The 21,792-nt window shown below is 44.2% G+C and overlaps 1 protein-coding gene across 2 annotated transcripts in view; it reads right to left on the minus strand.

Annotated features, from left to right (window-relative positions):
* Window positions 1-21,792, minus strand: part of mcu (mitochondrial calcium uniporter) — a 65,195-nt gene that overhangs the window by 14,557 nt on the left and 28,846 nt on the right. The gene's annotated exons all lie outside the window — the stretch shown is intronic.

A 21,792-nucleotide genomic window follows, 5' to 3' on the forward strand; every position in this document is an offset into this window, starting at 1 on the left:
GAGGCTTTCCTAGCAGCCACCCAGACTCCTTCCCGTTGCTCTCGCACAACACGTCCATGAGGTATGATATTGATCTGTAATAAAGAATAATCAACCTCGAACAGCACGACTGTAGCAATCTCACAAAGGCTCGCCCAGAAAGGAAAAAAAAGAAAAGAAGAAACACTCATACTGAGGGGAATCTTCACACAACCTGCCTACAATCAATATCTCCACTATCTGCAGCTGTTTCGCTTTGCTGTGTCGAATTCCAGCAACGTAATGACATTCGTGTTCTCATTTCAGTCCACATTATGCATGTACGGATATGTGCAAAATTGTATTAGGGTCCTCCTCCTCCTCCTCCTCCTCCTCCTCGCCATAAAGATTCATAAACTGTTAGCGGAGCTGCTTTGGGGTCAGATTCTACTGCCGGTGTTGCTCAAACAAAGGAACTAAGGAAAACAAACGTCGAAAACAAAGTGGGTTATTTTAAGAGCTCGTATGATGTTAATTGTCTATTTTACTAGACAAACAACCACTGTGTAGGCAGCACATCAATGGTACCAATCTGGTTTGTCAGATGTACACCCACACAGATCAACTCTGTCACCGCTCCACTGACACCACCGTCATGTTCCAGATGTCTTTGATTGAACGGACTTAAACTGGGTGTTAATAAACATTAGATATAAAGCGGATGTATCTTGTTAGTCAATAATGTTTTCACATAAATGGACTGTCAATGTTTGGGCCGTTTGGTGAAGTTTGCATTTGTACCACCTACCACTTGGAGTGGCAGAAGCTGGTCTTTCCAACAGTTTAGCTTATTGATAACTTAAATATTTCAACCAATTAATCCTTTCCTGTCTCAACTTACTATTCATCACTTAGTGTATTTCAACCGTTTATTACCTTTAGCATCTATTTCAAATAGGCAATTTATCAATTAGTTTTAGCCAACTGTTTCAACACATACATTAGGCCACCTAACTGTTTACTCATGAGGCTTTAAGCTGATTCAACTATTAGCCTAATCCATTTACCCACGTTAAGCACAGCTAAATATCTCAACAGATATTCTCATTTGCTTTTTCAATTATCTATCCGTTGCTGCTATTTATGCATTACCTTTAGCATATATTTCTCCTTCCATTAACCTAAGCTACTTTTAGCAAGGCTAACTAGTTCCACTGTTTGGAAATAGTTAGCTAGATTGCGTCTAGCTAACTACATCTGGTTATCCATTAGTTTTTAGCTAACCTTTTTCAACTTCAATTTATCCATCATCATCCATCTGGTTACTTTTAGCTATTTCAACTTTTAGCAAAATCCATTAACCTACTTTTAGTACGACAAAATATTTCAACAGTTTATCCATTAGGTAACTAGTCCTACTGTCTATTTAGAACTTTTCATCGTGCACTTTTAGCTAACCTAACTATTTTAACATTTATTAATCATCTTAGCATCTATTTAATAAATATTATAAATATCTAAATATCTTAACCTACTTTTAGCACGGCTATGGCAACATCTTTATCTAACGAGTTCAAATGCCTTACTTTTAACAGTTATCCATTTGCTAACTAATGTATCCATAAGCCTTCTTTTAGCTAATTATTCAAACTGTACCTTTACAGTTGAGACCTCATGCTTACTTCTAACTAGTTTTCACTCATAAGCAACATGTAGAGTTCAGCTGACTCATGGATTTTTATTTGAAACTGAAAAGTTTCTATTTTTCTTGTCCCATCAGTTGAACAACTCTTTAATCCTCCGTGCCTCAGAATCTCACAGCACAGGAGCCACATAATATGAACTGCAGCCTCTGTTAGCTTTGTTGTCATGGCTGGATCCGAACACAAAATGACACAGCACTTTTAAAATCTCTTCTCCCTCAGAAAATCCTTTTATCTCAAGACACACCACAGAGTGGGAGCCGGCTATGTGTGCTACAGACACCAGCACCGAGGAATAATGTCGCTGACATAATTCCCATTTCACGGTGCCCTTCTGGGGGAGTGGAAACCTCTGTCATTTATCTACACAATGACTGCATCCATCTATGTGGTAATGTGGCGTCCTGGGACGCTGCTGCTGGCCAGATAACGCGGGTAGTCGCACAAAGTCATTCAGGAAATCAATCACGGCTACACATGAACATATACACCTCACCCATGCCAATAGGGTGTTTAATACAGTCATACTAGGCTTCACTGCGCACGTGCATCTCTTTAACATCACGCTTTATCTTTTTTTATCTCCAATTCTTTTTAAAGGTAAAGTCGTTATGCAAGGGTAGGTTTACAGTCAAAGGAGCTGGGATCAATTTCCCAGCGGCCCAGTCGCTTGATGAGGGCTAGTTCCAAAGAAAGATAGCGCTGGAGAAGGAGCGCTTGGTCAAGGTGGGGTCAGCGGGAGGTCGCTGTAAGCATAATGCTGGCGTAGATCTACAGGAACCCAGTCTGGGCCAGGCAGTGAGAGCACCCTGCTGTCGTTCCAGAGGTGTACCAGAAGAACTCCACGGCTGACGCCGAATGTAAAAGGGCTAAACGCGCCAGCTATTCCACTGAGAGTAGAAGTATGGCAGAGGGTCAAATGTGTAAGAATAAAGAAATGAAAGGCTTATATAACTGGAAGCGGAAGCGAGAAGACTAGAGTTTACAGTACATCACCAATAATCAGCCGTGGCACCCTGCTGACTCAACTTTAAGGACCATTTCCATTTGGATGGTTGGGGTAGGCGAATGAGGTTTATGAGCTATTAAATTGGAAATACGCCGCGTCTCCTATATTATCGGCTCCTGGAAGGAGAGGGAGCGTGTGTGGACATGGCTCTCATTCATTAACCCAGTGAGATGTCTTGAGTTTTTCTTTGTATCCTCGTGTTTCTAATTTTATTACCCTTTATAGCACATTAAGAGTCTGCTGACTGTGGCGCTTTAAAAAAAACTCTCTGTTGCTCTCATTTCCAGTGATGTATGAAATGCTTTATTTTCCCCAAGAAATAATGAAATAATCAGTGAAATTAAATGAAAGCACCTTTTTTGTTTCAGACATTTTTTCCTCAAGCGCCTGTTTGGATGCCTGTCTAGAAAATTAAACGTGCGCTTTGAGTTTGATTAATCTGAAATTAACACAGAAGATCTTAGCTGGGACACTCCTAATGCCTCCCTGCAAGATGTTAATGATTTTATTGTTCATGACCAATTGAACACACGGTGTGTGATTTCTGCTGCCAGGGATCTCTCAATCGAAACAAACAGAACAGGGTGTAAGTGGCCTGGAATCACGGGGGGGGGGGGTTGCTGTCTTGACTGTGAACAACCACTGCTGGTGAAAATCTAAATCTACATGACTTTGAAGTTTAATTGACGTAATCCGGTGTTTCCCACACATACATTTTACTTGGGCAGTCCACTCAGGTGTATTAACAGATTGCCAAGTATACTTGGCAACCCATTTTAGCATTTAATACTCTTTTTATCTGTCGAGAGAATGACGCCGTTCTCGATGGATTAAGATGACACTCTGCCCTCGCTCTTCCCCTCCCGTCTGCTGTCAATCACACACACTCCGCAGAGAGAGAGAAAGAGACATAGACACTAATTCTTTCGTTTTGTACAAACATGCCAGTGCACTTGGTTGTCTTCAGAGCACGATGGTTTCAGTCAGCTGTGGCAGTGAGCAGACACACTCCACTTGAGCACAGCCAACACTGCATTGGTTTAGTCTTGTTAGCCAACTTCCTTCCTCTCTCTCTCTATCTCTCTCTTTCTCGGACGTTATAGACGCACTAGACGTGTAGGTTTCTATATATTTCAGTTCTGGATTTCTCTTACGTTCCTCTTTTGTGAGATTCGTCTGTAAACCTGTTTCTCTTTTTGTTTCTGTGGATTTTCAGCATAATGGTACATCTGTTGTTCGATGCCTCGACTGTTCGCTAGCATCATGTATTATCTCAACATTCTACATGTATTCCATCTTGTTTTGTGTATTTGCTTTATGCAAAATGAAGAAGAGGATAATCAATTTGTCATTTGTTCATTTTCTACTGACCAGGTCCACTGATTAATACACGACGTGCAGAATGTCTCCAAAATCCCTTCACACTGAGCGAAAAAGTATCAAAACAGACAAAAACACAGCTGCCTCCGTAGTCCAAGTCATACGGCTGATATTTAAAGGTCATATTGCTGTGGTGCAGTCAGGCTGATGTGTCTATCGCTGTGCTTTACCTCACTTCCTCTCTCTGTTTCTGCTCTCGAGGGCGAGGTCCTGCCCACTCAGCTCCTTGCAGCCCACACCTCCCCACTGTGGGGTTAACTAGAGGAGAGGCACAGCTGCTCCCGCTCACAATCACACAACATCCCCTGCATGCGCGCACACACACACACACACACACACACACACACACACACACACACACACACACACACCGTGCCCCCTCAGAAAGACAGACAAAAACACGCACACACAACTAGATAAGAGGGGCACTCAGCAATTGCCACAGAAGAAAGTAGATTTGAGTACAGTGTGACTGTAATCACTGTCATTTTTTTCCGCCTCAGCGCCGACGAGCTAATGTAACGAAAGGAAAAATGCTGCCTTTTCTCTGGGTTGCGTTCCGCGTCTGGTAAAAGCCATTAACAGATATGAAATCTGCAGTCGTATTTTTGAACGCCACAGAATTAAGTAATCTCTTCGCTCACACTTTGGGAGGGAAGCCGTGACAAAGCACAAGCAGGCCCCCCACGGAAGCCTGTGCCAATCTGACCTCTCCACTGCAATGCAGTTCATAGTGAAAACAACCTTCACCCTGATTAGCTTATTTCAGACATCAAAACCCCCACGCCAGTTACAGCGAGATATAAATAATTCCGGCGTAATCTTTCAATCCATTTCAATAACTTGGCTTTCAGGCTCCAGACCATCTTTGATTAATTAATGCCAACTCATGACTTGCTTAATCCACGGGATAAGATCTCAGATGGGGAATGGATCTGTCTCCACGACACGTGGGCTCGCTTCAGAAGGGCCAGTTGGACGCTCAAACCCTCGCCAAGCCTGACACCAAGCCTCCACCCCCTCCCTGGGACCAGCAGCACTGGAAACTGATGCATTATTAAAGAGCGGTGCAGGCTTTCACGCCCAAGCTTAGAAGAACCGCTCGGCCATTGTTCTTCAGCACAGCTCCGCTCTTCGAAAGATTCGATCCAGGCTGAGGGGCGGCGTCTGCGTTTTCCAAATTCCTCGGGTCACTTTTGAGATCAGAGCGGTGCAGAAACTGAAATGGTGTTTGCATGCATAATGCGCATACATACAGTGTGTCTGCATTGGTGTGTGTATGTGCTCAGACCCTCTTTGATTGCTCCTACACCAGATGGCACTAGCTGCTTGCGTCAGTGTTAATTTCAGAGCAGGTCACGCAACACTCAGCCCCTTCACCTGCAGTAGATGAAGGAACTTCTCTTTGCTCTCCTTCTATTATTTCATCCTCCCTTTCTTTTCCACTTCCAGTGGCTTCGAAGTAATTGAGACCCTGCTGACAGTCACAGACATGCGTCTGAGGGCAGCACACAAAATCCAGCCGTGCACATGTACACCATTCGAGCCCTGATCTGACAGGTAATCCTAGATCCCTGATTAAACCTCAAGAGTGTGAAGAGGTGGAGGCCTGCAGCTCACATGTATCACACACCAATCGATGCTGCTGAATAGGCACTCGTTATCATCCTCTTTTTATCTTTCACTTCCCACCAGCACCAGTGCAGCTCGAAACCCTCTGTTCATCTGAACTTCCCCTGTTCCCACCGTTACAGTCATTCTCTTTGCAAGCACCACCGTGAGAGCAGAGCTGCATTTTGCACCAACATTCACCATTGTTTTTGGAGTCGTTAAATACAGTGGAAGATAAAACACTAGAATTAAGAATTAAAGTACCTCCCCATTCGTTTCTCTCCAAGACAGCGCAGTGGTCCTCTGCGACCACCGACTGCACCACTCGTTCCCAATGAAGCCGCTTCAGGCGAACAGAGAATAACAGCGATATTCTATCGAGGTTTATTCAAAGGTTTGTCCTCGGGACAGTCTGTCACATGGCATGGGTTTTCTAGGTGCGAGACGCAACGGGCGCATTAAACAGGCACAACAAGTCTACAAAAGATTCATGAGGCAAAAACGTCCCCTCCAAGACTCAAAGTTCACGATCGCTTTTATCAAAACCCACATTGAATAAAATATCATGTTCCGAGCGCACGCGTTAGTACTAGGTCATCACCAATTTATCTCTCGTCTGTGATGCTGAAGGGTGCCAGATGCTCCACTTTTCCCTCTACTGCTTTATCTCCTGCCTTGCTTTTCATAAGCTGACCCCCGGAGTTATGTTACGGCAAACAGCCAGATACACAAAGTCTGTACCTTGTAACTCATCTAATCGCGGTTAATTATCATATTTATTCTGTTTGCAAAACAACTTTCGACATCTTGCTGTTGAGGTTTCAATCCAGGAAAACAAAGCAGCAGAATATTCCAGGTTATAACACATTTCTCAACATTACGTGCACAATCATTTTATTGTAGTCAATTAATTGATGAATTAATCAGTAGAATTTTTTTTGGCAAGGATGTTGATTATTGCTTAAAGTGCTTGTCATTGTTTTTTTCTTTTGCTTCTGCTGCTTCTGCTGCTGCTGGTCAAACAAAACAAGCGTTTTGAAGACGTCAATTTGGCCTCTGGGAAATTTGGATCAGGGATTGAAGTGTTGGAACTATAGCTCCCATAATGCCTTTGGGTATGTATTATTCATTTATTAATTTAAAAGGATCCCCATTAGCTGAATGTCCTTGGCAGCAGTCTTTCTGCGTTAGCCAGTACATCATGTATGTAGGCCTATTATGTTGCATGGATTCAGGGAGGTACTCTTCAGGCTTCAATTTGTGACCATTTTTTTTCACATTTTGATAAATGGGCAACATTAAAAGCCTGTCGAATAATGTATTAACAGCTCCTGTTTTGCAAATTACCCACAGATGGATTACACTGGATTACTTTGATACCAAAGAAAATGTTTAAATGTGATCACTCCCAGGCAAGTTCTGAAGTAATGAGGAGTGTCTTTTTTCAATCATTTCTGAGTGGATGTTTTTTCCCGACCCCCTCCCGTCCCCTTTAGTAAGCTATAGATTGTTGACGGATTGATTGGTAACATCCTTAAATTTGAATACATCCTTTCTGTGGTAGAGCTGGTCCTCAGCTTATAGGAGGGTCGGGAGTTGCGCTGTGTCGCTCCTGATAAGCAGGTCAGCTCCTTGCGTGGTAGCCTCGGCCATCAGTGCAACACATGTGTTCATGAACGGGTGAATGTGGCCCGTGCTGTAAAGCTTTTCAAGCTGTCGAGTGTGAGTCCTTTTTCTTTTTTTACTTAAACTTGCATTTACTTTGAGAGCTATACAAATGGCAGTCACCTTCTAGTTAGGCTAAAATCTTGAGTATCAGTAAAGGTAGAAGAAAGAGGAACAAAGCTTTTCACTGGTCTTGTTCAGTTGAGGGACTGACTAATTAAATGTCAGCTGAGACAAAAACATGCTGTAAAATGTCAAATCTAAATTTCAAGGCAGGCAGGTCGCGGCAGGGGGGGCGTCCTCTAAACTTTGTAGTGAGCAGTTTTCTCTAAGTAGACAGAACAGTGACGGCACCAAGACCGATGAACAGATTTGTTCAAATTTTTGTCACATCACAGTTTTATTTTCATTACCTGACATTCATGTCTGGAATTGGAAGGGATGAGGCAGAGTCAGAGGCAAAAAGCTGCCAAACCAGTGACTGAAGTTCAAGTCTGTGTGACACAACTGGATCTGGATATATCAAAAAAAACTTCTGGTAAAATTCCAGCCCTATGTGTTGTAACAGAACCGGGTGTTTGTAAGGAGACCTGGGGACATCTGCAGCTGTGTTTGGGGTGACCTAAAGGTATCCAAAGCCAAAACATGGTGTTATTCTATCCATCGAGTTGTTTTTGTGCCTAAACCTAACCACACCAAATCCATTCCTGCACACTGAGAACCAGAAGAGAAGCTGGGGTGGCTGTGATAACCTGCATGTCCTTGGTTAAAATGACAGCTGCCACCATAAATGGTCAAAAAGCAATAACATTCTCCTAATGCAGAACCTGACCCTGGATGCTTTCCCTGTGCCTTTGCTCTCTGAGAGCATGTGAGGTGACCTTCAGGGCAGCAGCTGATATTTATGGAGATGCAGGCCTGGGAATGTTGCTTTTGAGGAACATGGACAGCACCAGTTTCTTTTTCTAATGCCCTGAACACAACTTGGACTGTAAAATGTCTGTGAAAGCAGAGCTAAAATTAAACCGAATATCAGCGCTTGACCCCAGCGAGTTCCATTTTCAACTATTAATCTGCAACATTAGCTGTCCGGTCTCACCAGTGGCTGATCCACGGAGAGGACTGGTAAAAAAAAAAAAAAAAATCTGGAAAACTGAATCCACAGAATTGGAACTCTCTGCCCTCCGCGCTGCGTTGGCGGGTCTGTCAGAGTTTCACTCTGCTGCGGTCCACATGGACATGTGGCATGAAGAAATGCCAGAGCTGAAACTGGGCTAATGAATGCCACTCAGACACAGAGCAGAGCAGACCAGACACTGCTGAAGGAGCCGAGGGGAGCTGCAGCACAGCGACTGACTCATAGAGAGAGCAGGAACACACAGCTCTCCTCGTGTGGACATTTATAGTAGCAGGAGCTTTGATTTATGGCCTTGGTATTTTTTTGAAGTATGATGCCAATTTTCTGCTTTAAGTCAGCGTCACAGACAAACATGATTTGGACTGGATGGATTAATTTTTTCCAGGATGTACGCAAGAAGAGTCCCAGCGTTGCCGTTGCCAGATTGCACTTTCACTGCTCAACCCGCTACTAGGCATGTAGGATTTTCAGTGGGGAACCATAGTGCGGAAGGAGGATAACACTATCTGCCTGAACACTGGTGTCTGTGGTGGCCAGTCGCTGTTTTTACATCAGTGCCTCTTTTTATGTGAATGAATCACGAACGTTTCCCCTCACTGTGGCTGCTAGTTTAAATAAAGGAGTGGTGAGTGTAGGAATGTGTCACATCTTGAGCCAAGTGTGCAGCAGCATTAAGTCAATATTGGCAGATCCGTATCGTACAGTACTAGCAAAGGTTATACATTTCACTAGCTTTCAGGGTAGAGTGACTTGTCTTGACTTGAATTTATTTGGGAGGAATTCATCTCTGCGGCATAAACCAAGTTTGAGACAAATCAAAGCAGAACCTAGAACAGTAGAACAGCTGTAGATTCATACAACTGGAAACCCTAAGTTGTGCTACATCCGCAGAGAACAGCATTAAACGGTTCGCGGAAATTATCTACGGTGATGTAATACGGTTATGTAGTGATTCCGCTGAGCTCCCCAAAAATGTGTGCACTACCCCTTTATATTCACCAATAATGATCAGAGGGGCTCATTTTATTTTTCTTCATTAGTGACATTGAAAACGACCAGATGTGAAATAGCCCGACAGTAAAGACGTGTTCTAAAATATCACCGTCAACATAGAAAAAAAGAAGTCAAAGTATCAAATATCTCTATGAACAACACACATTATTAGATTGAACATAGTGTGGAATTGCTTACCAAAAGAAATGAAATGGTGCAATCAGTTCTCTTGGATTCATCCGGGTAGGAATAAAACTCTGTGCAAATCTTTTGCGTCACATTAAACGTTGGCAAATAGACTTGAATCAACACCTCAGACCACAAACCTTTTAGAGAACTGAGAGCTGCAAGACAAGTTGGCGTTGCGTACTAGCTGCATCAGTCATCCATACAGTAATTTAGAAAAGTAGCATAAAACAACATTACTGGTCGGGATATATGTGACTGACACTTTGCTAGCGCTGTAATGCTATCCTAGGCTAACTCTAATTAATGGTCAACTCGACAGCTAGTGGCCAGCAGTGGTTCACCACGAGAAAGAGGGTTCAGAGAGTGATTTCAATGCAAACTGTAATCTTCAAACGACAGTAAGTCTTCTTTCTCTGTTGGGTGCTATTTGTCTGATTGTTAATGACGACAACGGCTTCCCCTCCAGGCCATTCACAACAAGCATCAAATATTTACAGGTGCTGTGCAGCGGGCCCTGGTGGGGAGCAGCGCGCTCTCACACAGATGTTGGGCAGTTTGCTGAATGTGGGCCACAGTCTGAACTGCCCGTCACCACGCCCACCTGCAGGGCCGGGGGGAATGGAAGTGGCAGCAGTAGAAATAAGCAGACAGCCCCGGCTTTCGGCATCTCATCTCCTCCCGCCTGAGAGTGATGTGACGGTCCCTTTTCCACGAGTCATAACAAAACCCACCAGGCCTGACTCGCAGACCACACACAGAGAAGGAGAAGGGACAGACGATAATGAACAGTGTCGACTACAGTCGGTGGATATCAGCGCTGGATCAGACCGCATCGCTAAAAGGTGACTTTCTTCAAGATTGGCCCAATCCTTACATCTCGCCTCCAGCTCTTCCTCCCATCTCTGCCCTTTCATCTCCCCCCAAATGACATCATGACCCAAAAGTAAAATGAGCTAGGCGGCCTCTCTAATACTCAGACAAAAGCTCTGTCTCCGTATCGCTCTGTCCTCGTGCTCTTAATCACCATATCTTAATCCTCATCATCAGAATGCTGCTCATTGTGCCGCCCTTCGTCCTCGGTTTACTCCCAGTTCGAATGTGATTTCAGTTCTCCGTCTTTCTCTAGGGCTCCCCCCCCCCCCAGCTGCTATTGTTCCTGCTCATTTATTTTTCTCCCTCACCGCAGGATTGTAGCTCAGATGCTGGCGAATGAGCTCGGGCAAGGGGCACCCCATCACGTTGCCTCCCAGAAGGGACTACCTGCTGCAGCTCCGCTTGCTTCCTCATGGTTGGTTCCGAGACAATTTAAGTGATTCAGGCGCCTTTGAGCTAAACATGGTCCTCTTTTGTAACAGATGTTGGTAATATGTGTGTTGAGTTAATCTCCAAGGGCTACTGTTACTACAAATGAGTTAACAGCTTGCCTGCGATCACTGTGCCCGAGTGCCTCAACGCTGTCACCTCTGTCAAGCAGCCATAAAGCAGTGGTATTAAGTGGAATGAAAAAAGGTCCTTTGGTGGCACCAAAACACATTTCGAAACACATAATATACACTTGATGTTACAGGTCCACCAATTTCATACAAAGTAGGAGGCTATTACCAAGTAACGTTTGACATTTTCCTTGAAATCAACCCAATCACATCAGTAATCACCTCAGAAATATTGAAAATGACCCCAATATTATTTATTACAATATTCAGGTGTTTTCCAGTAAATCGTTAATATATAACTTCCAACTGGTTTTTGCGCAATTTCTGCCGATCATGCCATTTCTAATTAATATCGGGGTCATTTCCTATATAATTTAAGGTAATTATTATGATAATTTAGTGGTAAGGAACTTCAAATATGTTTCCACCTACTTATCTTAATATTTCTGGACCAATAAAATGCAGTGTTGCCATTTCCCTTGGTGATTTCATCTTGTGGGTTGTATTTTTTCTGGTTTGTTGTATTTTGAATCATCAGTCACAGATGATATGTCGTGACACTGTACAGGCAATATTTTTTTTCTCTGTCCAAAAACATCAGCTGTAAATGCCATCTTTTCATAATTTCAAAAAGGCCAAGGCCTCTCTGTTGACTCATCGCTTTGCAGAAGTCAACGGCGTCCACATTTACACACACAAGTCACAGTCATAATGCGGTTAAAGCAGTAACGTGGGTGGAGGTGGAGCCCGCCGTAAATATGCGATAAGCTCATTAGAACATTTACAACACTTACGTCCAAAGACACTAAAGGAAAGTTATTCAGACGTATTCACACATAGCTGCTCTGTGTCCCGGTGGCACATTTACCACACAGGGATTATTGGGGAAGGAAGCTCGTTCTCTCACAATATAACAAAGCCTTTAATCTGACAGACTGCAGGCAACAGAAAAAAAAAAACTGATCAATAAAAACGTGTGTGAGTGGCATGTGCCGTTTATAATGATACAAAGACGACGGGAAAACAAGAGAGGAGGGTGGATAAGAGGCAAAAATAAGAAGTTCAAACATAAATAAACATGGAATGGTAGACTGCAATTAGTTGAGACAGTTGAGAATTATATTGAAATGATAATAACGTTTAATTGCCAAAAACCTGAGACAGTAGATGTAGTGAGTGAGTGAGTAAGCGGGAGAGTGACTAAGCAGAGCTGGAAATGCTGATAATGTTATGTAACACACCTCGGATTAGAGAGGTAAGACTATAAAATTGCTACAGAGCTGTTTGTGAATTAACTGCTCATTTTGTCCACCAGCCAAGAAAACTTATTACTGCATATTGATTACAGAACATTTATTTCAGCTGTCTTAACAACTACAATCAAGCTTCTGATTTTCCTCGGAAATACTGCGTCCTTCAGGCAAATTAACACCGGCCGATACAACAGCGCCGACAATGTCGACCCTATATTTAATTGCGTTTACAAGATGTTTCCTGAGAGGTGAGGTTTTTTATCTCAACAATGTGAGTTTGTGAACATCTGCACAGAATTTGTTGCATTCTTCCAGCATCGGCTTCAGATTAAAGCGTCAACTGTGCGTGGCACCGGCACACACTCGAAGGTGTGGTCGTCTTGCTTCAACATGGGGCTCCAAACTATTCTTACAGACAGTGTGAGTCATCAAACTGCTGTTCATCTTTTGTTTAATATGATATAACATGGTTTCATAGATACAGAGCCTAAACAGTACAAAAAGACAACTTCCAAGATACAATTCATTAATAAGTCTGTATAGTTTTTGTTTTCAGTATGTATGTATCTTAGGGAATAACTCCTTATACAGTCTTTTATTGATGAATAATAATTAAACTGATCCAGAATCTTGAATACAATGGGGTGTGTGTGGCTGGAATGTACATCTTCATTTCATCATCCAGCCTAAAAGTTTTTTACTGAATACATTTTCCCCCATCACTACTCAACATTAAAGGTTGACGATATCTACTGTCAGTGTTAAAGTAAGGAGGATTGAGTCGATCCACCAGCTGGATAAGAGTAGCATATAAACTTTTACACTGGCTTTGATGAGTTCAGGGCAGGTTACAATCAGTGAGAGTTTAAAGTGTGAACATCAGCGAGTTTGTTCAAACAGATTCCTGATTCCTCTTGCAGAAAATGTCAGCAGGATCTGCTTCCTTCTTAGAATTCTCCATACTGGTTTGCTGATCAAGCACAGTAACGGCCTGAGCGATGAGGATGATGTACAACAAAGATTCCCCCCAAAAAGCTGGGACGTGGTGCAGAATGTAGATAAAAAACACACACTGCAATCATTTGCAAATCCTTTTTAACCTATAATACAGTGCAAAGACAACATAGTCAGTGTTCAAATGAATAAACTTTATTGTTCTTCATAAACGTTCACTCATTTTGGAATCTGAATTTGTTTCTGCAGAAAATCAGGTCCTTGTGACTAAACTAGAGTCTTAAAAACGACTTTTTTCATAAAGGTCTGTCGTAACGCACATTGGCATAAAGTTTTAGTGGAGATTGTGAGTAACATTTTGTATTGAGGTCCTCATGATTAGTGCTAGTGTATATGTAATAAGGCCCTTAAAGGTCCTTATAAAATGCTTATTAACATTAATAAGAGCAGCGTGATACTGACGGCATCCAAAGACTTTTCTTGTCAGAATATAAGACATTTGAGAAGGTGAATCATTACTGTAGGGGCGGGGTTGGACCCTAGCCTTCAGTCTCTGCTGCATGTCTTGCAATCTTTTCATTTCTGGGCACAGACACCTTTATTTGACAGTAGATAGACAGGAAATGGGGGAGAGAGAGGGGGAGTGACGTGCAGCAAAGTTCCTCTGGCCGGGATTCGAACCGGCGTCCGCTGCGTATGTGGCATGCACTCATGACCACTCCACTACCTGCGCGCCATCTTTGACAAAAAAACAACAAAAAAGAAAAATATTCATAAGCCCATAATAAAGAATGTATAAGGCTTTGGTCTGACTTCAGATCCTGTGGCTGCCAAATGCATATTCAACTGCTAATAAATTCATCATCGATCTTAATAAAGCAATGAAAAAACTACGACAACTATGACATAACAGGTAAGTTAGTTTAAGTCAAATGTGTTTGTAATGCTATTATACACAATCACAAACACTCACAAGGCTTTTATTAATGTTCTTAAGCAGCCTTAAAAGCTGTGTTGGTCCTGTTAATAGTATAAGTAATGTTAATAAGCATCTGATGAGGCCTTATAAAAGCCTTACTACCTCATTACTAACGCTTACTTCAGCGACCTTCATATAAAATGTGACTGAGATCGTCAGAGTGATGATATTTTACACAATCTTCTTCAACCCTTTATATCCCAACTCCACTGCTTTCTTTGTTTTTGCCAATATCTAGCGATATTCAGACTGCCTTTATTTGCCCTCGCCCTGCAGGCCCGCCGTCTGAAGATGTAAGCTTATAATAAGAAGCTCAACGTGAACCGAGCGCCCCATCCGCTGCAATCTTACTCATGCAATATCTCGCGAAAGGTACCGACACAGAGACACACACAAATAGATCGATAATGTAATTAGACACAGTGATGGTATCTCGGCCTTACAGGTACATTTAAGCCTTACTAAGCCGCCCAGTATCTGTGTGTCATGATGGAATAATCGATGTGATTTGAAGGCAGCGAACTCGACAACGCGAGAATTCATCATCGCTCCGCCACAGAGAAGTTCAGTCGGAGCGATGTGTTTGGTTTTGTTTCATGTCGGCTGACAAATGACAGCTGTGAAGGCTCCTCTCCCTTTGTGCGGCCACTCAGCGCACACAATATGAGGACGGACTTAGCACCATGCTAATTAGCTGCAGAGTCTGCGAGTGCTCTCCAGATGCAGAGGTGGAGTGGAGGATTATTCATCCGTCTGTAGTGGGTGAAATCCATCTGTTAACAGCAAGGGTGCAATTCTGTCAAACTAGGAGATGCAAATAAACACGTACAATCCGATAACGGCAACGACTGCGTTCTCCCTCATTTATCATTTATTCCCCCCTGCCTTTTCTCCTTCTCTGCCAACCACCGACAATAAAGAACATAAAAACTTTCCTGTCTACAGAATTAGCTTGCTCCTGCCCTGCTGGGAGAGTCAGGGCTGTATAGAACAATCAGGAGAGGCCTTCAGCACAAGCTGGGAAGTGCCATCAATCTTCTTTTGTTAGTTTATCAGCTCCCATTATTAGATCCTGCCTTCAGGTTAGCTGGCTGCACCTTTACATATTGGCTCTCTACTGTATCAACATTCAAAAAGAGAGAGCTGGAGGTGAACTGCTCTGGTTTCAGGAGGGCAAAGGGAGTGTTTTGCAACCCAGATATATGAGGGTGTGTTTGTGTGCGATAGGGCAGGGTTATAACAGTAGCCATCAAGTTCTACAGTCTTATTTAAAAGGTGCAACCAAGAGCAGAGGAAGCGTCGGTCTAAGGCAGGGGCTTTGAACAGTGTAAGCCCCCCCTCGGGGGAAAATCGAGACAAACACGCCTCTGGTATATGCACGGACAGAGAAGCAAACCTAAGAACAATACTGACACGACATTCTGCGCTTCACTAATGTAAAACAAATAACGGGTTATTGTCTGTTGGTTTTGTCACGCCTGTGTTTATTCTTCTTCTTACCTCTGCTTGAGGAATAATCGTACCCATGTGGGCGTTTCTTGGACGCGAGGGCCACATGGACACTTGACCAACACCCTCCTACAACTGAACAAACGCTCCTGGCTGCACCTGACTGGACGCAAAATGTGTTCCTGAAGACATTGTCGGGCGAGAGATCCATGCAACTGCTGAATCTGTCCTCGTTTCAACCCCCGACAGTAGTTTGTTTTTGTAGTTTTTCAGGCAAGACTCTTTGCTGTGTGCAGACTAGCAGCAGGACATGCAACAGCCCTTCTTCCGAAAAACTCGCACACTTCCAGAATGCAAATCCACGGCTTACATAGACACTGCGTGAGAATGGTGAAAGTGATGAAGCCTGTGGACACGTAGCATAAGTTTGTGAATTACAGCCTGTATCAGCTGGGGGAATTTGGGGATGGAAGCAGGAAGTATTGTATTGTAAATATGCAGAATTAACCATGAGCAGTTCCTCTCTGCAGTCCACTCATGCACATAAAGACATCTTTCACCGGGTTACGCTGATACTGAATAAAACGGTTTCTCAGGCAAGATGTAAACAGGAAGTATAATATTGTTATGCAGTCAGCTGTTGGATACAACTCGAATCCTGAATTTTGAAAAATGTCACCACTAAACGTCTGCCGAATTAACTATTAGCTGCTCCGCTTCGCAATCCACTCAGGCACATGATGACAGCATACACTGGATTATTTTGACAGTGACGGAAACTTTAAAACGTGACATTTCTCAGGCAAGTTCTGGAGCTCTCTCTTTTCCTACAGTTTCTAAACAAATTTATTGACATTTAGCTGCGGTGGAGAAAAATGATATCCTCGGGGAAGTGTAAGTCACACTGAATCTAAAAATATTTGTGTTTTATCTGCGCGTGGAGAAGAGTTATGACTCAGAGAAGGGAGTACAGGCTGTGGCTCGAATTGCAGCAATTGACCTCAATTCACCCAAAGTACCCTGCACTCACGTTCCTCACTAACTTTCTCCATTTCCTGCCTTGCACAGATGAATAAAAAGTAGGAAAATGCAGGGCAGTATATGGGCTCATAAAAGAAGAAAATGATAAGTCATTGTTGAGAGCGGATTTATGAACCACTGGGACAACTTGAGCAAAGCCTTTATGTCTTTTTTCAACACGGTTTTTTCTCAAAAGCTCCTTGGTGAAATCATATACCTAAAAATAAGGCATGTTTTAAAGTGACTGCCGACCGCAAATACAAACTAGATCCCTCTCCGGCCCGGGCTGGCAGGGTGACGGGCTACAAGTTCAGATTAAGCATCTCCGTACAAGTCATGGCCAATCAGAGTAAATGGACAGCATGGCACAAGCTCCTGCTGACGCGATGCCATGAAAGGAAAGGATGCGTGCGCGCACACGGACGGCGATGCTCAGTGAACGGAACTATTTGCCTGAGAGTAAATGAGCGTCAGTTCGGGGCAGTTCGTTGCGTCTCCGTAACGCGCCTGCCTCCCGGAGAAAAAGCTGCGGCCGATGATTTCAGTTCGACCAGCCATTTCCCAACTCCTCACCACGCTGACGCAAGCCTGTACATTGAGCCTTCGCCGCTTCAAACATTCTGTTCTTGAATCACACCCACCTGCCAGAGATTAGAGAATGTGCGATTGCCCAAGTAAGTGTAGATTACTGACAAAAAGAACAGAGGGGAGAGAGCGCCACTCAAACTGGCTGAATGGTTATTTTTCCACTCATCACTGTCTTCAGCGCCTTCAGGAGGAACGTTACAAGACAGCGCAGATGTTTTCTCGGGCAGGAGAAGAGGATCCTTTTGACATAGACTCAGCTTAGTGAAGGTTCAAAGTGCCTGTCAAGAGACACTTAAAAAACTCTGCAGACTGCAGTCGCAAACGCCTCCTCCCCTGCTCTACCCCTTAAACTACATCCTTATCAGCTGCCACCCTTATTTTTTATCTCATCTCCTTCCATTGATGTTTCCTTGCGTACTATTTGCACACCAACTCACGCGAATTCGCCGGTTTCCAGTGAGGAACCAGCGACTTGTTTTGCTCCTCTTTTTAGCTTTTCTCTCCTTGCGTGTCGGCGGGACATTTGACAACTTCTCCAAATCGTCACAGCTCCCATCTGCAGGAGGCCGAGAGTCGCAGATGGGTCGAGAGGTCTATGCATGAAAAGTGCTGCTCAGAATGGCTGTGTGTGTGTGTGTGTGTGTGTGTGTGTGTGTGTGTGTGTGTGTGTGTGTGTGTGTGTGTGTGTGTGTGTGTGTGTGTGTGTGTGTGTGTGTGTGGGGCCGTGACCCATCAGGCCTCGTGGGAAGCTGCAGCTAAACTGATGGATGCCAAGGAGCGACAGGGGGAGAAGGGAGGAGGGAGAAGGGAGGGAGAGCGCTGGCTTAGCCAAGTAGGAGACAAGTGTCTGTACTGCAGCAATGCAGGAGTGGGTGCGAGGGGAGAGGGGATGTCAGTGCGAAGAAAGAAATGGCAGAAAGTAAAACGTCGACAAGGAAAAAATGCAGTACACAAATGCCTGACATCGAGCAGGCGCAGTTTCGGGGGACGATGTTTGCAAGGCCGACAAGTTTGTGCGACCTGATTTTCATTCCGCCGGAGCTCCTGTACGGTGTCGCTGTTTTCGCTGATGTATACCTCTCCTGCTGCAGTTATGACAATATCACTCTGAGCTCTACCTAGTAGAGACAACAAGCCCTGGCAAGGCAAACACTCCCCGCTGAGCCTCACGTGTCTCCACCCTCCCCTGCCCTCTGAACAAACAGCTCTCCCTCTGGAGGCTACGTGGCAGCGAGAGGGACGCCCGGGACTATCGACGAGCTCCCTCTCAGCGCTGTTGTTTCTTCCCGTTGTGAACGAGGGCCTCGCCAGGACAACCCACTGCCGGTGTTTTTACTTCCCAGCAGCGTAAGTAATGTGTACATTTACTCTGCTCTCATTCCCCGACCTTCCCCCAATAACTCTCCGAGCGGCCCGCTGCAGTATAAAGTAAACACAGTCCGAGGGGAAGCCTCCGCTTGTTTTTTCACCATACAACCAACCCCCACCCTGCGGAGACCGGCCTTCTCCATTTCATACAGCACAGTGGCACATAAATACGCACGCACCTACACAGGCAAAAGCACACTGAACACACATTCTTCCCATGCACGTAACCACACACACACACACACACACACACACACACACACACACAGAAAGAAGAGGAGGTGAGCTAATGCACTGCCATCCACAGCAGCAGGATTGCGAGCACTCAAGGAACAAATATCCTGTTCTCGTCATAAAATTTTCATCCCGTGCAAGATCGCTGGTGGGGCCGAGCGCATTTCCTGGTGAAAGATACACACGCTTAACCTTGAGCTGATCTTTTTACCATAATGCGTCCGCTTTATCGGATTCCTGCTGGACCTTACTCACAGGAATACCAAGTGCAAGGGAGCCGCGGTCCGGCCAAGGCGAGCTGGAGAGGAGACGAAGGACAAAGCGGCGGTGCCGAGAAGTCCTAAGCGTCGGATCTTGTGACCACTCGTCATGTTCTACTGGAAGGACACTGATATGACACCTCGTGCCAAGATAAACAATCACAGCCTTCACAGAGGTTCATCTCGTGACTGTTAGGAGACACTCGGTCCTGACATACTGCATATACCTCAATGTGTTGCAGTAGTTTAATGTCCTCAGCTCCTTGGGTTAGCTCTCTCCCACAGGTTTGGAGTCGAAACCTTTACCTCCGTACACATGCGCATCACTATGTAACACCAACCTTGCTCGGCATGCCCCGCCCTACTCTGCCCACGATTGGCTATATCCTCCCCGTTAAGTGATGCGCATGTGCAGCTCTCACCAAAGATTGAACAGAGGCGAGATGTCTCACATGTGTTAACTGAAAATTAAAGAATGTAAACCTGTTCTCCTAGGAGCCCCAAATAAAAGTATGTACCTGGAAATTAGCATGATATGACCTCATTAAATGTATTCCCTTTCTCCTTTCCCGTTTCCTCTGATTCTATGCACGCGTCATTTCTCTCGTTTGTGTGTGCCACACACCTTGTTTGACTGTTTAAATGTTTGCACTTTCTATTTGCATGATCGGAGGATGACCAGAGATACGGATCCTTCAATAAACACAGCATGACCGTCCTCACCAGATGGAGTTGCGTAGTCATGGAACCGTAGATGCCAAAATGCCCTGTGCACTTTAAGGACTTCATGTTCACGTTGACTGACAAGTTACCCTTTTCAAAATCGGTGGCTTCGGAAAAAAGGTGGTCGGCAAAACAACCTGGTGTCAGTGTACGTTTAAAAGAATCTTTGAAACTCGGATGACGGGTCCCTCGACGGGTGACCACAAGTGAGTTTGACATGAAAATGTCCATGACCATCAATATTTGAATACTTACACAAGATATTTTTGTGATTTGAAATGCTGTCCTTCATAGTTCTTTATTCTAATCCTTATTTCTTGCCATTATTCCAATAAGTGCTTGTTGCGCATTAGCATTTTAGCACGTCTTATGGAGAATTCCACCCCTGCGTTTCACTGTACATATATGAATAAAAAATGGTGTCAGTTATTGAATCTTGAAAGAAAATTAAGTAAACTCCATCTGCTGATGAGGGTTATGTGATATGATCGAAAGCTCCAAACGTGGCTACTAATCGTCTCTCCACAAGTGCTGCAGATTCCAGTTATGCACAGCACCGTCACACTACACCGACACTAACGGACAAAAAATGTACTTTCAGCAGAGTTGTTGCAACTCCATTGCTGCAGAAACACAGCCCTGCAGAAAAACAAAGACAAGACAAATCAAAACTGGATTGCGCCGCGATTGTGATCCGAACACAGATGGCAATAATCAATCAAATCTATAACTGAGGAAAGATTTAATTTGGCACCGATGTCACGCCACTGCGCCTAGCGAGAGGCACGAACACAGTCAGGCAGACCCATCCATTACGGCGTTCTGTCAGATAGCAAACTTCCATCTGAAAGCCGTGTGAAGCAGCAGCCCGCCGACAGACTACCAAACATCTGCGAGTCAATTAAGTTTATTGTGATAACTTACGGAGCTCTAATTTAACTGTACTGATGTAAAAAGGAGAGGAAAAACAAGCTCCCCCTGCGCAGCATGACTCATTGTTTGCTGTAATTTCTAGCCTTCTATCAACGGCAGTGCTGGTGGGACACTTTTGATAAGTCTGCTTCCACGTCAAACAGAAAACAGCCTGTTCTCCGCCGTTGCGCTGCGATTGAAAAACTTGCTGCCGCTTATAATCCCTCGTACGTAATTGTCAGCGTGTCGATTTCGCAGGCCGTCTCGAGGTTTGACGGGCCTCACGTGGCGGGAAACGCTGCTCCACGTCAGTCAACAACAACAACCGAGTCGAGGCGACTCCTCCCCGGTGGAGCGGTTGCTTTGAACGCTGGGAATTTTTGAATACATTTGAATACATTTTTTACTTTTTAACAGCTTTATCGGAGGAAAAAAAAAAAAAAAAACGCAGCCGCCCAGTGACCTCATCAACCTTCAAAGGACTCTACACTAAACAGGGCTCGCGTGCTAATCGCAGGTAAACAGAAAATAATAGGAGAAACAACAGATGACTTAATCAGAACAGAGACATGTGGTGAAGGATTATCGGGATTTGTGTGACAGGAATTTCAAATGGACGTGGAAGAAAAAGTTTGCATCGGATGTGGGCTTTCTTTCAGCATTGAAACAAGAATAACAGCTGAAAATTTCTTCGGGCACTTGGCGGCTTTCTTAATGCGGAGCGACACAGGTGAGATTGACCGCCACGACCCCAGCTGCCGATATTGATCAGATATGTAAAGCAAGCTGAAAATCTTGGCCTCGTAATGACCCGACAATATCCAAACTGACCTTTCTGGATGACTTTAAGAACTGCAACAGGGTGATTAAGGCGTCAGAAAGTGCTGACGCCGCTGCTGCTGCTGCTCCACATCAATGAGCCGCACACACAACTGACCTAATAACTATGGATTTGCTCCGGAGGCCAAGCACC

Source organism: Sparus aurata, chromosome 15, assembly GCF_900880675.1.
Source record: "Sparus aurata chromosome 15, fSpaAur1.1, whole genome shotgun sequence".
Classification (NCBI taxonomy): Eukaryota; Metazoa; Chordata; class Actinopteri; order Spariformes; family Sparidae; genus Sparus; species Sparus aurata.